Consider the following 23924-nt stretch of genomic DNA (forward strand, 5'->3'; position numbering starts at 1 on the left):
TCTTTAATGTCATTTGAATGACCAGATGATTTTAAAATTTTGAGAAAAATCAACCCATGAATATAAAGGAATCATAGTGCTGTGGGTGGCTTATCTGATGGCTAAAATCACCACAGTACCCAAATGAGATGACAGATACTGTAATGGAGCAATGTAATAATTAAAAACATAATTGTTTCTGTTGAGATACTTGGTAGTTACTCAACAGTTGGTTGACTTTGTCAAAGAATCGCCCTTGACAATTAACAGTGCTGCCAGATATAGACTTTCATTTAAAAACCAAGTAACCACTCCTCATGGTGGCAACAATTCCATACTGAGCTAAAGCTAATGCTGTCCTTGTTCAGATACCAGGAACTGTGGCTGCAAGCTGTGTAATGAAGCTCCACTCAACAAAATGGAGTATAACACAGTTTACATAACCATGATGCCAAATGCTAAGTCTGTGTAAAGCGAAGAGCAGTGCCTAAAGTAGGAAAAGAGTAAAATTATACAAAATCAAGTATTTCTGTTCCAGCTGGATGGCTGAAAGAAATGGTGTTTCTACAGAAAGACATGGGCATGTCTGTTAAAAGACAGCTTTGCTTTGAACCACCAGGACATACTGACCTGCTCAGAATTGAACATTCTGTGAAATGTGATTTTCTCTCCTTTCACAGTGTTGAACTGTTTTATTAACCAGCAGGTAACTGATAGATATGTGGATACCTGCTGGTTAATAAAACAATTCAGCTCTGAATTTCTAGCTGTCATGTAGATACTCACTTGAAGTAATTACTATGCTTTCTAAGCTTTTAATATGACAAAGGAAGCATTATTCTTGATGGCTAACTTCCTTAAAATTCATTGCCCATTATTCAATATTGTTTCACAAATTTTTGCATAGAATAAGATGATGTAGGGTCTGAGGACTGATTAAAACATCTGGGACTAGGCTGTGTCCCCAGACTTTGAGAAATGGCACTGAGGAAGAATTACACACCGCTCAGTAAAAATTGTTTATCAAAAAAGTATCTTTGACTCAGAAACAGGTTTACTCAATTTCTTCCTTGCTCCAAAGGATGCATACAATGCAACTTGTTTGGTTTGGTCCCACAGCAATTTGCAGACTGTTCACATGAGCTCAGAGGTTCCAGCTCCTTGTCTAACCTTGCTTCTCTGAACACACAGACTTAGTGACTTGCTTTTCAGAACAACTTCTGCAAACATGAACTATTCATGCTCCCACACATTAACTGGCATGCCAGGAAATCTTTTATTTTGTTTATATGTAAAGGAAGTCCTGCTTCATTTATCATCTTGTTTACTAGAGAACGTGACTCTGAGGAAGTGCATAGGGTCCATGCCCTGACTGTTTATTCACTCTTGACTTCAGGATTCAAATACCTTCTCTATAGAAAACTGTTTCTTTGTATCAAGAGATGAGGATTCCCTATGGACCTTTAAAATAAAGTTGTCTTCACTGTTATATTTCTCTTCCTTCTATGCCTGAGCTATCATACATAAGTCCTAATAGCCTCCTATAAGACCCTAAAAAGATTAAAGTCTAGGAGGGACTGTGATAGGGTCACAAATGGAAGGGTTTGTAGTATTGCTCTGAATGTCTCATCTCTTACCACCTTTCTGTATGCAGGATGAAAGACCACTCTCTGCCTGTGAGGACAGAAACATTCTCTTCTAGCCATAGAACCATCAAATAGCCAGCTGGATTTATAAGAACCTACTTCCCAGATATTTTGAGTGCTTCCATAGAGGAAGAAATAAACACACGATCCAGCAATATTTAGATCCTGTCAAAGAATGAATTTTCCCAAAACACTTTCAGTCTGGTATCACATAGCCTTAGCTCACCATTACCATCATCCATTGCCTTTATCTTACAGTGAAACAAAGACAAAATGTCAAAGCATCCCTAGATGTACACTGCTTATGGGCAGGCTTCTACAGCAAGAAGCCTCTTTACAGCAAGTTTAACTGAATGACTTTAGATTGCCCATCAGCATGAAGCAACCTGCCTTTGGCTGTACAAGCCACCAGAGTAGAAGGGATTGGTCTTACAAACAGCAAGCATGCCAATTTGCAAAGTGCTCTTGCTTCACAGTCCACATTATGACTGTGCGTGGTAGAACAGATATGTTTCTTCCACTGATGTTGAATAAGAGGCCTGCACATCTCTACTTAGTCCCACCATAATCTATGCAGAGTGCCTAGTTAATTGCGATTCAGTGAGGACTCCTACACCGATAAATCTCCTTGCAAGAGAAATTTAAATCTTACCACATTTGAACTAGACAACTACTTTAAAATTGCCCCTTCACTACTGAATATAAAGAACCCTGCAATGCCACAGCAGCTCCTGCAGATAACTGAAACCACTATAGTGCACTGAATATTGGTGCGACAGACATTAGCAAACTACAGCTTTCACTGCCCTCTGCACTGCGTCCTAGCAGTGAGAGAGTATGCTGTGATTCCTATGGAAGTTTAAGCGTTGGTGTATCTTAAGAGAATTTATTATAAATACGTCTATGTTTAGCACATGGGCATAAAGCTATGAGTAGAAAATCTGAAATAAGTAAACTGTTGTGTGTGTCTATTCCAGTCAAGCCCACAAAAGCCACTGCCTGTTCCTGCCTATTCCTAAGCAACTCATTAAAAACTGCAATTAACCCTTTTTCTTGACAGCTGCCATTCATCCTGTTTAACTCTTCTGTAAACTAGTTCTATTTTTATAAAGATTTAGGACATTTTTCTATCATCAGTGCATGGTAGGCAGAAAATGGGAATGCTACAATGCCTGCCAGCTGATTTTTCTACTCCCTCTCCCTGGTCTTGATCCTTTACAGTGCATTTGGCAGTCACTCATTATAATTCAATTGTTTTAATCCCTTCTACTCCTCCTGATATGGTGACGTGCTCTCTGCTGGGGAATGAAGGGGGTGGTAATTGAAATCCTTGTGACTCTATTATTTGGATAGCGAAGGTATTCACCAGTTTGTTGCAATAACTGAAATTCAGTCTGAATTAAGGCTTCATGGCAATGCCTTCCGAATAACTGCCACGCATTGGGCAGAAAACCATGTCCTACCTACCCATCACAGTGGCTAGCTAAAGGCTCCCAGAGAGAGGTCAATCCTGTATTAGTAACCTTGGTCACCCTTTTGATGTCTGTTTGTGCTGCCGTATGTAAAGAGTCTTGCTGGGGTAGCGAACAAAGCAGATGTCAAAAAGGTGGGTTGCAGCGCCCCACTGCACCCTACTGCGTATCTCACATACCTGCTCAGCTATTTGTCTCTTTTAAAAAGATGTTCATGTTTAGGGACTGTCAGACATGGTCCAGTAATTGGAAGGAAAGCAGCTGATGTAAGGCATCAACTAATTGATTATTTTGGTTTAGCCATAAAATCCAACAAAAATAAATAAATAAATAAATAAAATTATTTTCCTAGCAAGTTTTGTCTGAAATTAGCCCTAAAACTGACTGAAACGTCACTCCTTACAGTAAGTAACTTTTTTTCAGGTGACTGAGACGGGGTGTATCTGTCTAAATATAACAGTCTACCTCTGATTGAGTTCTATAGTTTTCCCCTGCACATAATAGAGAAAAAAAGCGTTTCCTGGGTGCAATGCAGGAATTTTTGTCTTATATATCCACTGTAGATGCATCTACTTCTCTTTGTGGGTTATAAAGAAAGTCAGATCACAATATCCATACTGGAAGAGACTCATGCCAGACAAATCTCACCTTGCTCTAAGAGCAAGCAAGCAGATGTGACCCTCTATGCATTTTTATTGTCCTCCAAATTGAAAATGCTGCTGTAACTGTACGAAAATATAAGGGTAAGGTTTTTTCATTCTAAGATGAAAAATGTCAAAAATCTGAGGCACACAGGATAAATGTGTTGAGGAAGAAACAGTTGGTAAAATAAAGGTGATGATAAACTTATTTTCATTTCCTGAGGAAAAAAATCAGTTGCTCAGAAACAGGTTCTGTTACTAGTAATTTCAGCAAAAAATGGGAGAGACAACTGAATTTTAATGCTGTTGAGAGTTGCTTGGAAGTCCAAGTTCTTGAGAAGATGTCACTCCTATGGTAAACAGATCCATTCAGTTATTCCTAGTCAATACTTCAGAGATTGCTCACTGAGAAGGTGCTTGCCTTTCACTGTGACAAGTTAGCGTTGACAGTTCTTAACGGCAATCTAAAGCAATCAAACAACTCATTTTGATCTTCTTTATGCTGTGCCTAAGCAAAAGTTCCGCAGAGATTGGTATGTTTCTCTATATGACTTTAGAGCAAGAAAAACAATTCCTCAAAATAATTCCTGGAACATAGTAACATCATTTTCTCCTATAGCTAGCCAGATACTAAGGTATGATTCTGCAAGCAAAGTATTAACTGTTTGCATTAGGTATAAATATTTTTCACATGGTTTGTAGGTTATTATCATTAAAACTGTATTTCCTTATGTCTCATTGGAGTAATTAATTTACTTACACACAAATCTTACATGCTTTGCTTTCATCTTGCACACAAGAGGCTTTATAGGAATCAAGCAACAACAAAAACAATATGCCAAAACTACATGTGTCTACTGCAAAAAGCAAGTTCTTACCAGAAAACAGGTGACTGCTTACAGCCACCTGTTTCTGCTTGTAGATCACAAAGCTCCTACTGTGATGGACAATGCACCTGCTCTGCTAAGTAATGGCTACCAAAACTTCTCAAAAACTTTCCACATGTGTCAATAGTCTTTAAAAATTCAGTCTACAACTAAGAAAGTAAAATTTCAGAAATGTTGACACTAGGCTGCCTCATTTTAGATATAATCACACATAAAATAAAAGTAGGTTTTGTCCCCATTAACCTCATTTCTTCATAATCTCAAGGATACTTCATACCAGGTTCGTGCACCGACAGAAGTCAGAGACATTAAAGGATTTCTATGAAGTACACCAGCTCTCCAGAACTTGGCACTAGTGGTGCTTTAGGACATCTTACTTTTTTTTCTCCTGGACTGAGTCTTTTCTGGCAGCTCTGCACTACTCAGTTTCTCCAGCGAGAGGAGGCCACAGGGCTGTCCTGGGCAAGACAGCCAAATTGATCTGTAGGAATAGGTTCATGCTATTAACAAGTGGCGTATATCTCAAGCGTTTTCAACGAAGATCTTTTACTTTGTAGCCCCATAAGAAAAGTACCCCATTCCCTACTCCTTTTCATTCCACCTGTACTAGAAGGGCAGGTTGTTCTCCTCTGGCTTATCATGCTCTTCATGGATATCAGTAATGAGTTCTTTTATCTCCTCTCCATATGCTCATTTTTTGGTGTGTTTTCTCTAAGGTATCTTAAATAAGCAGCAGAGAGTTCAGAAGACCAATGTTACAGCAACTCTCCGTATCATTCCTTCAAACCTACTACTGCACAAAGCAAAGTTTCCCTTTCTGAACAGTTATTTAAGCTGAAATACATCAGAAAGAATTTAATCTGCAAAATTTAAAACACTGATCTGGAACAAGAGTATATATAACACATAATACACAGCATACAAACACACATTGCCCATTCTTACTGCAAAGTGGCTAAAAACTGGACTCTGAGGTTATTAACAAGAATTTTGCATGATAAACAATTAGCTACCTTGATGCAATGACTGTGTATGTTGCTTAGATTAATGTAATTTCTTGCTTCTTTTCATTTCATGTATGACACAAACATGAGAGGGGATCTGTATAAAATTAATGGCAATCTCAGACAACCCACAGAAAATTAATAATCAGATATGAAAATAACAACCTAAAATACTGAGTTTTCAGTCTCAGGAAAGAGGCTGAATTCCTGAATTTGCCAGTAGGAAAGAAAACTAATTACCCATTTACCATTTCAGGTAGCATGCAGACCAGAGCATGTCACAGGAGGAGAGTTTGAGAGAGCTGGGGCTGGTCAGTCTGGAGGTGAGAAGGCTCAGGGAGAGCTTATGCATGTGTGTAAATGCCTGACAGGAGAGTGTAAAGGGGCCAGAGTCTTCTCAGTGCTGCCCAGGGAAAGGACAGGGGGCAACGGCACAGAATGAAATACAAGAAATTTCTTCTTAACCTTTGAAAGAAAATCTTTTTTACTATGAAGGTGGTCAAACAGTGGAACAGGTTTCCCAGGGGCAGTGTGGAGTCTCCCTTCTTGGAGAGATCCAAATGCAACCAGGTATGGCCCTGAGCAACCTGCGGTAGCTGAGCCTGCCTGAGGTGGGGTGGGACTGGGCAATCTCCAGAGGTAGCATCAGCCTCAGCCCTGGCGTGATTCTAAATGCAGAATCTCATTAGAGGTACTTTAATGAAAGCTGTTTATTTCAATAAGCTTGCTTACATTCTCGGTGCTCAGAGGAACAATATATACAATCAAGTTCCTTCAATAAAAAAAGCTAAAGCCTGAAATTATAATAGTCTTGTAGTCTTGTCTTTCAAGCTCATAAAATATAACACAGGCATCTGACTTCCAGAATTTAAGGTCCTGAAATGCAAAACATTTTTGCAGGTGTATGTTTTGCAGTATTTCTTTTTACTACTGCCAGAAACTAAAATCGTACTATTTGTGATTATAGTCTGCCTGTTAAAAGTACTTATTTATTTGTATATTTATATCTGCAACTTTGGTAACTTACTGAAAATCATCCCACATACATCTGGGCCTTTACATCAACTTACTTGTTGCACATGATATACACAATGATTGATCTGTGCTGGCATTTATTACCTTCTGGTCTAAAGTCTGGGTAACTAATTAACTGAATAGTCAGGTGAAGGGTGTTTCTTATTAAAAGTGACTATAATTACTATGAAGAAAATGTGATACCATATTTATTATAACTACAGTGTACATGCACTAGTTTTCTGTTACTTAGGTCTCAAACCAAAACAACCATATCTCCTTCTCCTCCCACCCCCTAAAAGCAAGGAGGTGGAAAAAATTAAAATCTCAAAAAAAAAAGTTTTAGATGATGTTTCATTATTTCAACTGCTGTTGAGCAAGACACATTATCAGGTTTCTTGTCCTTCCTCTGAGTAGGACCAACTGGGACACAAAGACAGAATTCCAAGCCATTCACATATTTTATTGTTGCTCTTTTCAGCTGAGAAGTTTAACAGGATCTTAAGCCCCATTAGCTAAGGGACTGCGTGCCATGGCTTGCAGCAGTGCAGAGAATCTGCTGTGCCAACAGGAGATCGAACCTTACGACAAACTCCATGACGTAACAGCTCTAATCAACAACAGTGAGGCTAGCTTGTTAAAGGAGATATCATCCCATTTGCTGGAGAAACAGTGTTTTAATAGTAATCTGATTTCATCATCAAACCGTCTGGGCACTGCAGTTCTCAGCTGAATGACAAGCTGCATATGCCTATCAGGATATGTAAAAATTGTTCCATTTTTTCAATGTTAATATCACTAGAGAAACAAATACCCTGCAGCATTTTATACCCATCTGAAACAGCATACCCATAGCTATCTCTAATGGGCTGAAACAATATCCTCTCTTGATAACTTGGAACCGTAAGGGAGCTGGACTCTAAAAAATTAAGTTTGAAGGCTTTTTGTGTTTCTAAGTGAAATGTCTTATGTTGAATCACATATTTTCACTCCACGATCAGAAAGAAGGTCACCAGATGGCACTATTACACGTTGTCTTTCTGATGTCAGTCTCTTAATACACACAAAAAGTTTTTAATTGTGGAAGAACTGGTAGTACTGTGTTACTGTAGCACTACATTTATTTCAGGGCAAGTGTGATGAGTAGCATCTCTGTTTTCATCTCTGCAACCTTCACAAATTCTTCCAGAGGACTTGTCCTCTGAGAACCAGATGCTCTTTCACAGATTTAAATACAGACATAAAAAAAAAAAAAGGGAAGGGACTCTTCTTCTGTTATTTATGCATGTCTCTGCTTAAGGACTAGCATGTATCTGTAATGGGACTGCATCACAGCAGGAATGCACACAGATTTGGCTATGCTGATTTCTCCTCTTTGGTAAGCAGAAACCCTCTGCTGTCATTATACAGAGATTAAATGTCATAGGCATACTGTAAATATGTGCTTTTCTCAATTATACTGACGGAAAGCCAGCATATCCAAGCTGCATCTTGGACCCAATTAAAATGCATCTGCACACCTATCAGCAAATTACTGCACCTCTCTCTTGATTGTCCTCAGCTCTTCTTTTATCAACATGACCAGAAATATTAACCTCAAGACTCCCTAATTGACATGACACTTAGAAATGGCCTGAGCAACTCTTGATATGTATATTTTATAACAGCAAACCATTGCTCATTTCTGTGGCTACTGATTTGTGGTCCACCGCTATGTGAGTCATGATTAATTCCATAACAAGTTAGAAGAGTAATTTAAAATAGTAATTTAGACTTGCTAATGCTTTAAGGTTGTAGTGTTCTTTTAGCTTTGTTCAGATATGGTTTTGTTGAAACCTTTTATAAGCTGCCTATCAGTTTTTTCCTGACTCATAAGACAAAGAAATAGACTCAGTAAATTATTATTTTGCTTTCCACATATCTCATTATATACATTTTTTGGGGGAACTATATCTTCTACTCCAACATAACTGGTGAACAGTGAAAAAAAAATAAGGCCATGAAGTATGTGATGGAAATGGCCAACTGTCACAACAAGTCCCAAACCACAAATGGTTGACTGGATCTGCCTCTGACAAATCACAGCCATTCCTCCTATATCTTGACTAGGATTTATGTGATAGCAGCATTAATAAAAGAAGTTTACTTCATGACAAGTGCATCATTGGCATGCATGCTGTGTTGGAGATGCTAGCAACCTTGCTAAAGAAAAAGACTGGAAAACATCAGAAAGACGACTGTTTCTGCTGATAAGGAGCCTAACTTTCCAGTATTGCATCTAATCTTACCTTATGATCTTAATTAAACTTTTTCTCCTAAATTCCAGTTTGGAGAGTTCATGCTGGCCTGGACATACAATACCCAAGTAGAACTAACCAAAACCAACAGAACTGCCACCATGGGCCCAGGGGAGCACTGCCAGCAGTCACCACACACAGTACAATCTCATGAAAAACTTTTTTCCTATATTTCTTTTTTAAGCTTTTATGCATTTTACGAGAAAAATTCACCCAGTGCACATACAACTTTGTCTATAGTAGCACCATATTTTGGAAGTACACGGAATAAGGCAGCAGATTTTTTCCACAGGAAATGGTGCTGCATTTTACCAAAAACAAAATCCATAAACACAGATATATTCTGTATATATTTCTGGCGCAGAAATGAGCACTTCTGCTCAACACTGAGCTTCATATTCACCCCATGTAGCTTCATGAACTTAAGTAAGTTTCTTACATTAGGAGCATAGCACGCATCCTATGGTAATAGTTTATTTTTTCTCAAGCCTAGAAAAACTAGATTTCCAGCAAAGTTCTCCTTGCTAGGGGGGTTAATATTGGGCAACACAGCTCCCTTCCAACACAAAAAGTCAGCAAGGTACAGGTTGTCATCAAAAGTTAGAAAATCCTGCTTCTCTTTTCCACAATATTTGCTGCCAAGCAGCATCTTAATGGTCATCACTTTCTGCACAGAGTATGCTGCAATTACATGAAGTTCTTCTAGCACTCTGAATCTATGCAAAACCCATTAAAACCAACAGCGGTGATATTCATCTACTGCAAACAGAAAGCCAGCCTGCAGTCAGTCAGCTCTCTGCAGCGTGCAATCCCTGGCTGATGTTTGGAGCTGAAAGAACAGATTCTTCTCCTGCTCTTGGCATCAGGAAGCCAGCGAGGGTTTCTTGCCCCCCACTTTGGGAACTGTGATGCAACAATTGCAGCCCCTGACAGCATCTGGCAAACCTGACACATCAGAACAGAAATGTCAAGACATTAGGAAAACAGGTAAGTCACAGCTCCTCGCACAAAACCTGCTGGTTTTCCTTATTCTCCCTTTGCTGTAAGAGGCTTGGTGAATAAATTGCAACCAGCATTGGCCCTAGAAGAGGTGAGGGAGCACTGGGTGAGGCCTGGCAATGGCCGGTCCTCCGCACCCCATTCCCTACACTTAGGAAGAACATATTCATGTCTCAACCCAGCAAATGGAAGATAGTAACTTTCAGGTTTTCCACGGCAAACGGACAGTTGTATGTATGGTACAAAATGTGTGGTTAATATGAAATAACACGTGCATAAGAATGAGGTATGACATCAAATCCTTAACATAATGGGAGGAATTTTGCTTTTTAAAAAATACCTGCCTCTCATTACTGATTTCCCATCCTTATGCCTGACTCTTTTATCCTTATATTGATACAAGATGATGCTATAATTGCTCCTTTGACATTGATGATGTCAAAAAGGGTGGTGGTCGGAACACACTGCAACGGGAACAAACAGACAATGCTCTACATTTCATGAGTGAAATGCCACTGTCTACTTGCTACACACAGATGTTGTAGCACTGACAATTTTAATGGGGTGACATCCAAGAACAACTAGGGGTTTTTCTTCCATGGATCAATAAGGCAGGCATATAACTCTAAAAGTCTGAGGGGATCTGAGACATAGTGAAAGAAATTGCTTGCCCAAACTCAACCCACAAGTCTGAATGAGCCATGACTGCAACCTGATATGGGACTGTGTGCACACATGTTTCCTCACGGCAAGCTCTATTCCCTCACTATATTGTAAAATATTTGAAAACAACAATTAGCATTTAATTGTAAAGAACTAACTTCCAAAGGCAGTGAAAAACAGATGGAGAAAGAACAATGTAATCTGGATTTTCATAATTAACCACTCATTTTTCCTTTGGAAGCTGGAGTTGTAGAATCCAAACAAGGATTTCCTTGTTATTTTAGGAGCCGTATACAATTTAATTCATTCATTGTAAATGTTCAGTCATTGACATTGAAGGCTAATTAAAATTAAATTAATTAATCAAATAATGGGTTAATTAGCTAACCAATACTGTAATTCTCTGAAAGTTAAAATTATGCCTCATCTTATAAAAAAGATAATCCAGAAAAATCTACTATGAATCATATATGTTAACAGTCTCTGTGGCTGCACTACCGGTGATTTTTCTATAAATAACAGTAAGACTCACTTAATAGCTTATTTGCCACATGCGATATCTACATACTGACCTGAATACCAAGGGAGCAAATTAAATGCTCACAGACCTGATTAACACCTAAATAAGCATTTTACTTTGCGTAGTGGCAGAGAAAAACAGTAATTTTGAATTGCCCCTATCTCAAAGGTGACCCTGTGCAAAATGACATCAGGTTGTCACCCTCACGACAATTTCAGGTGTTAGAAAAGGCAACACCATGATATGTATTCCAGCTATTGCAATAAAAGCACAGAAGGCGGCTTTTCAGATTTTACCAACCTGTTGCTGTACGTGATGCCCCAGATTAATTTTGCCCAATTTCAGTTCAGGGGAGGATTAATCCTTACAATAAAGGTCTAAATCACACTTCAAAAATGCCCATTTCTCTGTACTCATCACAGAATTTTTGATACAAAACTGGGAGGAGTGACCAACACATCAGAAGGCTGCACTGCCATTCAGCAAGATCTTGACAGACTAGAGAATTGGGTGAAGAGGAACCATATGAAATTCAATAAAGGCAAATGTAGGGTCTTGCACCTAGGGAAGAACAATGCCAGACACCAGTACAGGTTAGGGGTTGACCTGCTGGGAAGCAGTGCTGTGGAGAAGGACCTGGGAGTCCTCGTGGACAACAAGCCCTCCATGAGCCAGCAGTGTGCCCTCGAGGCCAAGAAGGCCAATGGTATCCTGGGTTGTATTAAGAAGAGTGTGGCCAGCAGGTCGAGGGAGGTTATCCTCCCCCTCTACTCTGCCCTGGTGAGGCCACATCTGGAGTCCTGTGTCCAGTTCTGGGCTCCCCAGTTCAAGAAAACCAGGGAACTATTGGAGAGAGTCCAGTGGAGGGCTACAACGATGATTAGGGGACTGGAGCATCTCTCTTAGGAGGAAAGGCTGAGAGAGCTGGGTCTGTTTAGCCTGGAGAAGAGAAGACTGGGAGGGGATCTCATCAAAATTTATAAATATCTGAAGAGGGGATGTCAAGAGGAACGGGCCAGACTTCTCAATGGTGCCCAGTGACAGGACAAGGGGCAATGGGCACAAACTGGAACACAGGAAGTTCCATCTGAACATGAGAAAAAACATCTTTACTTGAGGGTGACCGAGCACTGGAACGGGCTGCCCAGACAGGTCATGGAGTCTCCTTCTCTGGAGATATTCAAAACCCACCTGGACGTGATCCTGTGCAACCTGCTCTAGGTGATCCTGCCTTAGCAGGGGGGTTGGACTAGATGATCTCCAGAGGTCCCTTCCAACCCCTACCAATCTGTGACTCTGTGAATCCCTGTAAGTAACCTGAGGAGACTATATTCATAGGTCTGTCAGCACAACTAAGCCAGACCAATCTCAGGCCAAGAGTTGAATTCTGCAATTGTTTAAGTTGTGATCTTCTCATCGGCAATTTTGAATGCAGATCAACTAAATCTGAAAATTAGTTAGTCTGCCTTTTTAATTTTGCATACTATTTTTCCATAGGAAGTCCAGGTTATTCACAGAGAAGAGTTCTCTTCCACTGTATCACTCACAAAAATGTGCCTGCATGCGTATTAATTAACTAATTGTAGAGCAGTAGCTTTTCCTATGTTTCGGAAAGTAATTAACTGATTTTACCTGTACCCAGTATTCCCCCTAAAGAGATGGACACCTGAAAGCTATGAAGACAGCAGTGGTTTCTAGGGATGAGGTGTCTGAGAAAAGACTATTATGGGCCAACCATATAATAATTGCCTTGAAATTTATCAATAATCCAAAAAACTACCCACATGACAGGACAGATCAGGCTGTGAAACACTGAGTGCCCTTTTCCAGTTTAAGTCCAAGGACACAGAAAGCTGATAAAGCCCGTTTTGCTTGCTCTAAGTCCAAAAGAAATTGCTTTGTTTGTTTGCTAGGGGTGATTTAATATGGAAGGATTGCAGCTCAGAGGCTTGGAATTATTCAGTGGCACAGAGAGACCAGAGAAGCAGCAAAATCATAATTCTAAATGTCCTGACTTTTGGGCTTAATTTCACTTTCATCAAAATCAACAGCAAAACTTGCCATCAACTTCAAACCTACCTTATATTCAGTGTAATCCTTTCCCTCACAAAAAGAAAAGAAAACAATTATTGGAATTATAAAAATCTATACCGACAGGTTTGTTCAAGACCAATTTTACTTTTTTCCCCTACTACTTCTCCTAATATTTTAAGGAGGGCTAATAATGGTAATGATTGGAAGAATTCTTAAGCAGGAAATCTATTAACACTTAAAACTTTGGCAAAAGTGGCTGCTAACAAGATTATGCTTACCAAGATGCTTAAAAAAATAGCATGCAACTAAATGTCAGCCTCATATATGGTATCTGGTTTGTTTGCTAGTTTCCACCAAGCCTTGCCACTGCTCTACCTACCACCTTTCTCTCAGACGCCACATGTTCTGCCTTGCCTCAAAACCATTTTGCTGTCAATATGCTGACCATTGTTTTTCTTGCACACGGTAATCCAATCAAGCAACCAGAAATAAGCCTTCCTACAGCACACGGTACAATGTTCTACAAGGCTTGAAAGCCATGGGTTCCTAAGAAGATTAAATGAAAGAGAGAACCACAGTTCAACCCTTAAATCCAAAACTAAGGCATGAGTGTGCAATTCAGTCCATGCCTGTTACTGAAGCTATTGCTGTTATTTTAAGATGAGAATCCGTATTTCTTTATGCATGTCCATGTGTGAGACTATAAATCAACATTTATTTCCCATGCCCCTTAATATGAAATAAGAGGTTGCATGTTTTTTGGATGCTAAATATATATACTATTACATTCTAAATACCCTTGTGGAATTGCTTGCAAGCAAATGAAGTTATCCAAATAATTTGATTAGTCATTTCAATATTAATATATTTTACAATACTAAATTTCAATATTGATATTTGCAAATAATTACTAATATATTCACAAATGTATGTACTAATATATTTACAAATAATTAGGGAATGGGTCTGGTGACTCTTCTATTCCTTTGCTTACGAAAAAGTATCTAGCCAGAAAGCACAAGTTAAGTGAAGAAAGTAGTACTTTAAATTCACACCACAACTTACTGCACAGTTTCTTGCTTATGTAAGAAATTTTAGTTACTGTAATTCCAGCTGTTGGCCTTTCCTCAGAATAAGAAATGGCTTTTTCTCTGCATGAAATGTCATGTAGTAAAGAATAGTGCCGTGGGCCATTCCCATGATAGAATCAAGTCCTGATTACCACACTGGAAAACAAGAAATCATCCCTCTCCAGTGATGCAGACGTCCTGTTTCTATCCCTGTAGATGCACAGGATAGCAGGAATTACTAATATGATATATTAAGGTATAATAAAATATGTCAATAGCTCAGTACGTCATGTCCTCAGCCCCAGGCAGGAGTGATACGTTGCTTGGAAGGAGTCCAAATTAGGGAGGAAACAGAGACATATTTCTCTGAACAATTTTTTTAATCTGGAAAAAAAAATCCCACCTGTGAGAAATGTGCTGTTCAGAAATTTTAAATATTTGAGTAAGTCTTACAGGTTACTAGGCAGAGGACAGGTGAAATGATGTAGGAAGCATGCAAATTACCATCCTATGGATCTGAATTGTATCTCATTCACTTTTTACATGGCCTGCATGGCACCTTTCAGACACACGATTATCTGTGCATGCATGCATGTGTATACATGGCTGTGCCTATACACACACACAAAAATGGTAAATGGTTCCAGTACAGACTGAGAACAAGACAATCAAAAGTTGACTAAATCACTTCCTTATAATGTGTGGAGAAGGATTCTGAGTCACAGCAAGTAGTGGTTTTATCTCAGAAACCAAACACACAAAGCAATGGCAATACAGTTAAATAATATTAACTATTTCTAACTATTTCTGGAGAAAGCAATTTTTGGAGTTCAAAAATCTTTTTCCACTCAAACATATGATTGCCATAAATTTTAGCTAAATGTTAACTTGGTGATTATGCCTGGTAGCAATAAAAGGGATTTAATTATTAATTTTATTTAAAAAGTACCAGAAATTAAACAACAAAATTAACATCTGATTAATAACAAAGGAGATGCTCATTCTCTAGCATTACAAACCCAGCAAACATCAGCCTTCTCCCTCAGGCAAAAGCCTACATAACCGGACAGGTCTCAAATGATGCCCTGAAGGTCACCAAACACAGTCTGTGACAGCGGATGTGCCTTTTCCTTCGTGCTCTATATCCGCTAGAGCTGTTTTACAGCAATGTGAGAGGGTGAAAAGTTTACATTAGCTGGTTATGCAATAAATGTCACTGGTATTACCACTGACTCCCAGCAGTAAGCAGTTAAGAGGTGATAAAGCAGGATTAATTCCTGAGGAAAATTTATGATTGATTTGTCAGTGTAGTATGCAGTACAAATTCTCTGCCATCTTTATTCTTCCTCGAACAAGAAATTATTTTGCACCAATCTAGTTGTCCCTTATGCGTAGCACTTCATAGCAGTGTTAATAACATTGCGCGCACATCTTTAAGCCTATTCTCACACACTCACCTTAAAGAAGTCATCTGAGATCATTGCTATTTATGGCTATTCATGTAAATGAATACAACTTCAATGATACAGAGGACAGTGGAATAGTAATGGAAAATAGTGCAAAACACAGTAACTAAGCAGTAACAAATCTTTGAACTGCCCTGATGAAATTGTATCTGACAGGGACAGTAAAATTACCCAAAGTTGCCACTGTTGACTAAGGCAGAGCAGTAGTTATATCGCTAGGTAAAGCTGCTTTGGATGCAACGTGAGCTCTGAACCCTCCACCTGCTCTAGAAACAAGCACACGATCAACACTTAAAACTCTCATTGCCCTCCCAAGCCATGAGGCTCAATTCTATTGCCAGCAAGGCAATGGCTGTTTTTCCAAGACTGCATTTTTTTATATTTCCTCTTTTCAGATAAGAATGCACATAAGCCAACAAACCACCAATGACAGCAAATAGCAACTGTATTTCCTCATAGTTACAGGTATTGCCTGCAAAATAATGAAATACCTGGTAACGTGCTACAATATATTTTCTGCAAGATGTAATTGGTTTGCCAAAAGTATGCCCTAAGGCTGCTCTAACTCAGGACTTTCAGTTTGCTTGTGACAGTGATCTGCGTTTAACAATACAACTGCAAGATTTTTTACACACACACAAATTTACAACAAACCCAAACTAACCCCAAACCATCTGATCTGCCTATTTTCCCAAAAGGCAAAACAGAGCACCAACACTGTTTGACTTAGGTCCTATTATACAAACGATGCTGCCTTCTACTAGATGCATCATTGACTGATACTTGCAAAGATCTATTGCTAGATCATATAGAGAAATAAACTCTTTCTTTAAATCACCTCCTGGACTTCTATATGTAATAAATAATAAGCAACACAGTGACAGTTCAGATGATGAGGAAAAGACTGATGGTATGCTAACTATATAGACGGGTAAGCATATATCAACGTACATAAAATTATATACATGATGAATCATATTCTTCTTACCAGGTACCCTGAATAGCATTTATCTTTTTCCACCATGAGCTAGTGAGGGGAGGAACTGTGATTTCATATAGTTCCCTAACCACCTAGTATAATGGAGACTAGATTACCATCTTGGTACTTTGGTTTGAAAATTATTAATAGTTAAAACATTTGTGTCTGTGTTCAAACAGAACAATATGCAGTCAAGAGCATATTGACAGCTCAGAATTTTTAAATGCAATTTTCAAATTTTGGGTTGTACCAAATGAGGGGGTATGGATTAAAAACACAAAACCAGTCACCTTTCTCTTTCCAAGCCACTTGTATCTCACCTTACAATGCATAACAACTGATCTGTGCATAGATTTTGCTCTTTCTTGTCATTTTAGGTTCTAAAAAAGCTGCCAGTGCCATGAAAGAATTTGAATCTCTAGTTTGTGCCAACAGCACGCTTACTGCTGCACAGATTCATGGAACCAGCCATTAAGTTAAATAATAAAAAGTGATATTTAAATAAGAGCTGGCTGAAATACAACAGAATATGGCTAATCTAGGTTAAAGTGAAGGAAACACCATTCTTTATTCTACAGAATTAGTAACACCACACTAGTCATAGTTTGCAGGTCAGGCGAAACATTGTAGACGACTGGGGAGAAAATAAGAAGTCTTATTCTCTTTATTAAAGTTTATTTTATAAATAGCAAAAAAGATTGCTAAATGTATAAGAGATGTCTTAATCAATTGTTATAGGTATTACAGCTGTTTACTTGTACTCATCTCTAATACATCTTCCCATTTGTTCTATACCTCCTGTATGAAACACTTTTAATACTCATTCCTCCCACACAGACCTCTGAAGTATAAACTTTCAGGCCTCCTTTGACTCTGTATTTCTTTGCTTTGCTGACTAAAATGAGATTTTGAATTTTGGTCGAAAGGACCGTGGGAAGCGATTTTAATTTTGAAATATTGGTATTTTATTGATTGTCATTTACCAGAAAGCACTCACTGGTTTTGTATGTTTGTTGTCTGTATCTAAGGGTAAAAGGTTAATAAATGTCTAAATCCCACGCTGCCTTACATCATCTTTGTAAAATATACAAACGCCCAACCACAAGTGACAGAGAATAGGAACCCAGACCATCTGCTTCAGGTTTAGTCCTTTCAAAAGCTTTCTGCACAGAAGGTCTCTAATATCTATGGTTAAAAAGCCTGAATTCCAACAACACCTGACAAGCATGGGCACGTACTTTATTTAAGAACTGTCCTAACCATTACACTTTTCCAGTTCTACATCACTTTTGTTATAGCACTTTCTTCAGCATAAACATACTATCCATTATGCAGTAACAAATTCAAATTGGTTATAATCTTATTCCTCAGTTACAAAAGCAAAATGCCTGAATTCTTGGAAACAATTTCAGAAGGAGAAAGGACCCAAAAGGGACTGTTTTCTCACCTCTACAGTTGCCAGTGGAAAACCGACTCCTGCTAATCAAACCATCAAAACCCCAGATCATTAACAGGGCAGAAGCACGTGGATCAAACCTAATTTTTGGGCACATGGCCCTGGTGGTGTAGTGCTGGCCGCGTAGGGAGTGTTACTACTCAGAAAGGTCAAGGGCACCCTAAAGTCAGCAGTGCCCAAAACATCACTGTACTGTGGCACCCTCAATGCCACAACAAGCACTGCCCTAGGACGGCTTCCACCACCCACATCCCACGCTTCAGAAAGCCGCCCCTTACACACACGGCGTGGAGGGCTCACTATTGCCTTTTAAAACAAGGCCCGGAAAAGTAGGAAAGTCAGTTGTGCCTTGCCACCCAAAACTTTTATATGATGAGTGGGGCACCACATAAATGAGCAGTGAATGTGGGAGATCTGTATATAATCGCACAAAAGTTGAGCACTTTCACCACCAGAATCTGAAAAGCTTGTAAAAGCCACTGGATTTTGTTAAATATTAGTCTGGGAGGTAAATTTGGAGAACTAGCTTGGGGAAAAAGGTAGAGGAATGTGAGTTCGATGGAAAAGCAACTCCATGCTGCTCCACCTGGGTCTGGCATTTCCGAGCAAGCCTGGAAGCAAAACTATGGCATCTGAAGATCTTTTCTATTTAAAAGTGAAGCTCCTTCAGAGTTTAAGTACCCCCAGGCAGGCAGATATTTTGAGGTCTGGTATAATGATTTGGGGATTGAAATTCCACCTACAGTCTCCTGTAGCTCCCACATCCTGTTGAGGATCCGGACCAAAGTACCCAAGACTGAGATGACAGAAGGAAAAACATTTATAAAGTCTCCAGACTTTGGGACTGCATATTCCTCTCTTCGTACAGCTTCTAGCACAACAAATTTAATCATGTCTTGAGTTCTTCTGAAATACAGCATGGTGAACATTTGCCAACACAGCTGGTTTTGTGCAGCCTCTAAGTAATATCATCTGACTTCTTTTTAATTACATATGCTCTTTGTTTTTAAATATATTGATGGATATGTTGTCCCCTTGCAGTTAATTAAAGGTGGCATAGTTTTAGCCTTCCTTTTCCCAGCACAATTAGCATGGGTTGCCTAATGAATCTTAGTGGATGGCTGTGATTAAGAGCATTTAATCTATACTGCATTTCCATGCTGTCACTTTCTGCTCATTACCAGGGTACGTACATACAAAACCAAGAGACTCCAGTGGTGAAAACCACTATAATCATTGCTTTATAGTCAATAAATTACTGAGAGGCACTAAAATAAACTGAGAATAGTATCCATTTCACTGTACTAATGGTTGCATATATAAAGTATCAGTCTTTGGGTATGTCAGTAATAGCTCTAAATTGAATCAACAATACTAAATACTCAAGGCAAGTTAACCAACAGCTACTGCTACTGGCATAAGATGAAGTTAACACAGAAGTAATTTGAAAGTTTTTGAGATAATAAAGGCAGATAAAACGTAACACAAAACCAGGCTTTTATCAAAACAAAACATGGCACAAGGACAGTGATGATGCTTATGTTCCAAATGTACTTAAAACAATGCAACCATCTTGCATACGTTGGTATGCAAGATCCAGATACTCATAGCTCTATATTCAGGCACATGCTCGCAGAAGCAGACAAACTGTGAAGTGTCTGTAGAATAAGGCTCTGATCTCCCTATAAACTATGAAACACCACTTTAAAACATCTTTTGTTTGTGGTGAGAGAAGGAAGCCTATTCTATAGAGTAACAGTTACTGGGTCTGTGGATTCAGCATTAAGAAGTCCTGAAAAAGAACTGTTCAGGAGTTCAAATCAACTATAGACTCAGACCTTTTGCAGGTAACAGTTTTTCCTGTATGCATGCAGGTAATTTGTGGTTTTCCTCAACAAGCATATTAGATCATACATTCTAACAGTGACTGTGTGTATGCAGTGTTAATACTGCCACCAAGTAGAGAAATATCTAAAAATACTGTTAAGAACCTTTCCTTTAGAATGCAAATACTGCCATTAAATACAATGTGGCAACACTTGAGATCAGTATAGATCTTAAAATACCACACACAAGCTATTCAAGTTTCTTAAGAAAACAAAATTGGCAACAAAATAATGTCAAACTATGTGTTGTTGGTAAAAATAGCTCATTTTCCAAATGCAGTTCTCTGTAAATGTAGAAAAACTGTAACTGTCTTGTATATACCATAAGCTATTTATCTAAAATGGTTCTGTCAGTGAAACAGATGTCATTGCACAATATCCCTGTGCCACCCACATTCTGTTCTCCCAGTTGCCAAACAGAACTGTTTTGAGTTATTTACCGAGCGATCAGATTCAAGTATTTCTGCAATGACCTCCATGCTACGTTCAAGAAAAAAAGTACTTAAAAACTGAAATGTAATGTAATTTCACATGATGTTTAACCATGATCTAATATGCACGTTCAATATGCCTTCACCAGTACAGACTATGACGAAAAGACTGAAACCTTAGCAGAAGGTCAAAAAACTCTTGTTTTTACGAACTTTGTAAATCAGCTTTTTCCATTTTGCTATTCCAGTCCATTATACTCAATTTCAAGCTTCTGCTTTTAAACATCTTCACTAAACTGAAGAAGATGTGGAATTAATATCAAAGTTTCCTCTCCAGTCCTAAAAAATCATCTGTTCTTTGCAGGACAACTACATAAAACCTAAAAGTCACGCCACAGAATAAGTTAGGCTGGGAGGGACTTTTGGAGCTGTCTGGTGGGGGGGTCACACTACCCACTGTAGGGCCCATTCAGGGCAGCCCACAGGGCTCAGTGTCACTTGTCAGGGACCCACCTTCATCTGCACATGCCATATGCCACCCTACATAGTGGAACTTAACCATCTGGATTTTGTGCTGCCTTTTCATGCTGTCTTGCTTTTTCACCTTTCCTCCTTTTTTCCCATCCTTGCCGCAGTGACCTCTGGAGTTCATCAGCATCTGACCACCATCAGACTTCCTTGAGGGCACGAGAATATCCACAGTTCAAACAGGACTTTGCCAACGCACCCCATGAACTGTAAATGCAAAAAGCTTCTAGTCTGTTCTCATCTGTGTCACCAAATTGTTGCCAAAATTCAAGTTACCAGATTTTATCAGCCTGTACCCTTTAAGAACCCAGACTGTGTTTGAAAGTTTGTGAAAGAAAATAGTGAGCACAATGAAATTCATATCAAGTACTCTGTCTGCATTCACATTTGTACAAGTAACTGACACACTAAAGAAAGTAAGATCAGAAAAGTAGCCAAGTTGGAATATTCACAGTTTTCTAGTACAAAAAAGTGCTTTAATACTTAAAAATGGGGAAGAGAGAAAGGCATCTAAAAGACATCTAGAGATACGTATGCATTCTAGCAACTCAATGAATACACGTAGAGCACGTGACAGCTAAGCAGAAAAATCATTTCGTATCTTTTTCTTATGGGAAATACTGTCTTTCTTGAGAATGTAAAACTTTCTTCAACCTTTCAAGATGACTGATAACAAAAGTACTGCAATTAACATTAAAATACATTTTAGTATCTCAAGAGGTTTTTCATCTGATCAGATTTTTACTCTTTGATACTTGTTTGCTAATAAGCCACCTAACCCTTCAACTATCCAGCTTTATGATACCTTATTTAGACCTCTCAACTTTGTTGAGCTGCTTTCAGATTACAACACAAAGTCTTAAAGATAAATACGGCAAGCACGTTTTTTTAGCAGAACACTTGCAAATTTGGCAACAGCAGAATCAACAACAGAGAGGCAGGAGATTGGTTAAAGAAGAGAATTCTCTATACAGTCCTGAAATAAAGTTTTTTCAAGACACTCTAACCCACCGATTCCAGAGAGCTGTCTAGCAATTCTCTGCCCTAAGGGGGGGGGGGGGAGTGAAAAAGTTTACATTAGAAATAACAGAGATTGCCAATTCTGAATTCGATATACCAATTTGATTATATACAGTTTTATTTTCCATCAATATAGCATAGTCTTGATGACTGGAAGCAACCTAGGCTAACAACTAACACTGTGGAAATGAAGCATCCTTTGCCACCAGAAGCCAAGGCTATTACTTTTACAATACTTAAAATCCCCACTGGTTAGGAAATAAGCACCCATGTGCATTGCATTCACTACTAGGCATCAGATCTTGGACTACAAAAACACTTTATCCTTTGCTTTAGGCAATAACTTTCAAGCTGAAAATCCTAGGCATATCTGTCAGGCTTGGGACTACATGTCATAGCTTTTTTTTTTTTTAATTTAAAAAGCAACAAAACCAGTTACCTAATAACAGTAAATAAATGAAGTAAGATTCCTTCCAAAGAACATAATATGTGAGAACCTTGCTATCAGAAAATCAGTTTATTACTCTTGCTAAATGCTATTCAACTGACTAGTAAAATAATTTGTAATGAGTTATAATTTCAAAGAATTCGATGAATATTCAAAAATCTGTCCTTACAGCATGGCTCATAGAAGAAATACATGGTCTGATACCTTCAGGAGCTATTTTCCCCAGGAAGCAGAAAATACGTATTAGCTAAATTGCCAAAAAATTAAAAAAAAAAAAAAGCATCTCTTTAATGCCCCTCTACTCCTCAATGATTTACGAACACATTATTTTAATTAACTTCAAGTTAAGTCATGACAAATATCTTCATGAAACACATGATGCAAAGCTTGTGTTTTTAGGAAAAGTAGCCAGTTTTCTGATTTTTTTCATCCCTATCTGAATTCTGTGCACCTGTAATATGAATAAACTCTAAGAAAAAGTAATAAATATATCAAACAATAAATGAATGCTCCTGAAGGTATCTTTTTAAAATCAAGTCCATCTAGAGCACTTTAAACAATATGTTCAATTGGCTTGCGAACGATTTAGTCTTCTATCCAGTTGAAAATAATGGAGTGCTTACCATGGTATATAGCTACTTTAACCCACCCTTAACCAACAACCCAAGGCAGTTGCTTTTCATGTTGACTGTTGTTTAAGACCAGTTATAGATTCATATCTCCTTCAAATCCAGTCTACGGACAGATGAACATGCACTAAATGGTTGCTCCATATACCATAGTCTCCTCCTATCATTACATACGTTTAGCACACACTGTCAAAGTACTTACAATGCACTGTGAAACATTACATTACTTAGAAAACCAACTAGTGTAGTTAAAGCAGCCCTTCATTCGTTAGGGCAAATACTTTGGTGGTCTTGACCCTCCTTTTCATTTACTTATAAAATCCCGATTATGCATTTTGAGAAAGATGAAGATAAGCATGCTGAGTCTGGAAAAAGAACGGAACAAAAAGGAAAATATAAAATTACAAGAAAGTGCATAGGTGTTAAACTCGGTTAGAAATTTTCAAAAAAATTGATAGTTTTCTGTTTTTATTTTTGGTGGCTTGTTCTAGAACTGAAAGTACCTGTCCGTACTGCTAAAATATCAATCTTTCTCTTCAAAGGTAGGCATATAGGCAGAATCATCAGTTTTCTATGAGTCACAGGCAGGTAGCCCCTCTCTATAGTTATATGTGCTCCATCTCTCTATCCCCCTGTTTATATGCTTGTACACTTAATATCAGTGGATTGTGTCTCTTCTGAACCACTCACACAGGGCTGTTAAAGGAAAGAAATAAAACAGTGAACAGTTCCCTGATACTCTGAATAATTACTGGATAATAAAACCTTATCTGACAAATAACCCTATTGTCATATAAAACCAGACATTTCAATTTCAGTATTAAACACCCAATTAACATACTGCTACATACATAA

General features: G+C 38.4%; 1 protein-coding gene across 6 annotated transcripts in view; it reads right to left on the reverse strand.

The window, feature by feature from the left end:
* Positions 1-23924, reverse strand: part of SLC24A2 (solute carrier family 24 member 2) — a 122009-nt gene that overhangs the window by 94204 nt on the left and 3881 nt on the right. The gene's annotated exons all lie outside the window — the stretch shown is intronic.

This window comes from Grus americana, chromosome Z (genome assembly GCF_028858705.1).
Source record: "Grus americana isolate bGruAme1 chromosome Z, bGruAme1.mat, whole genome shotgun sequence".
Lineage (NCBI taxonomy): Eukaryota > Metazoa > Chordata > Aves > Gruiformes > Gruidae > Grus > Grus americana.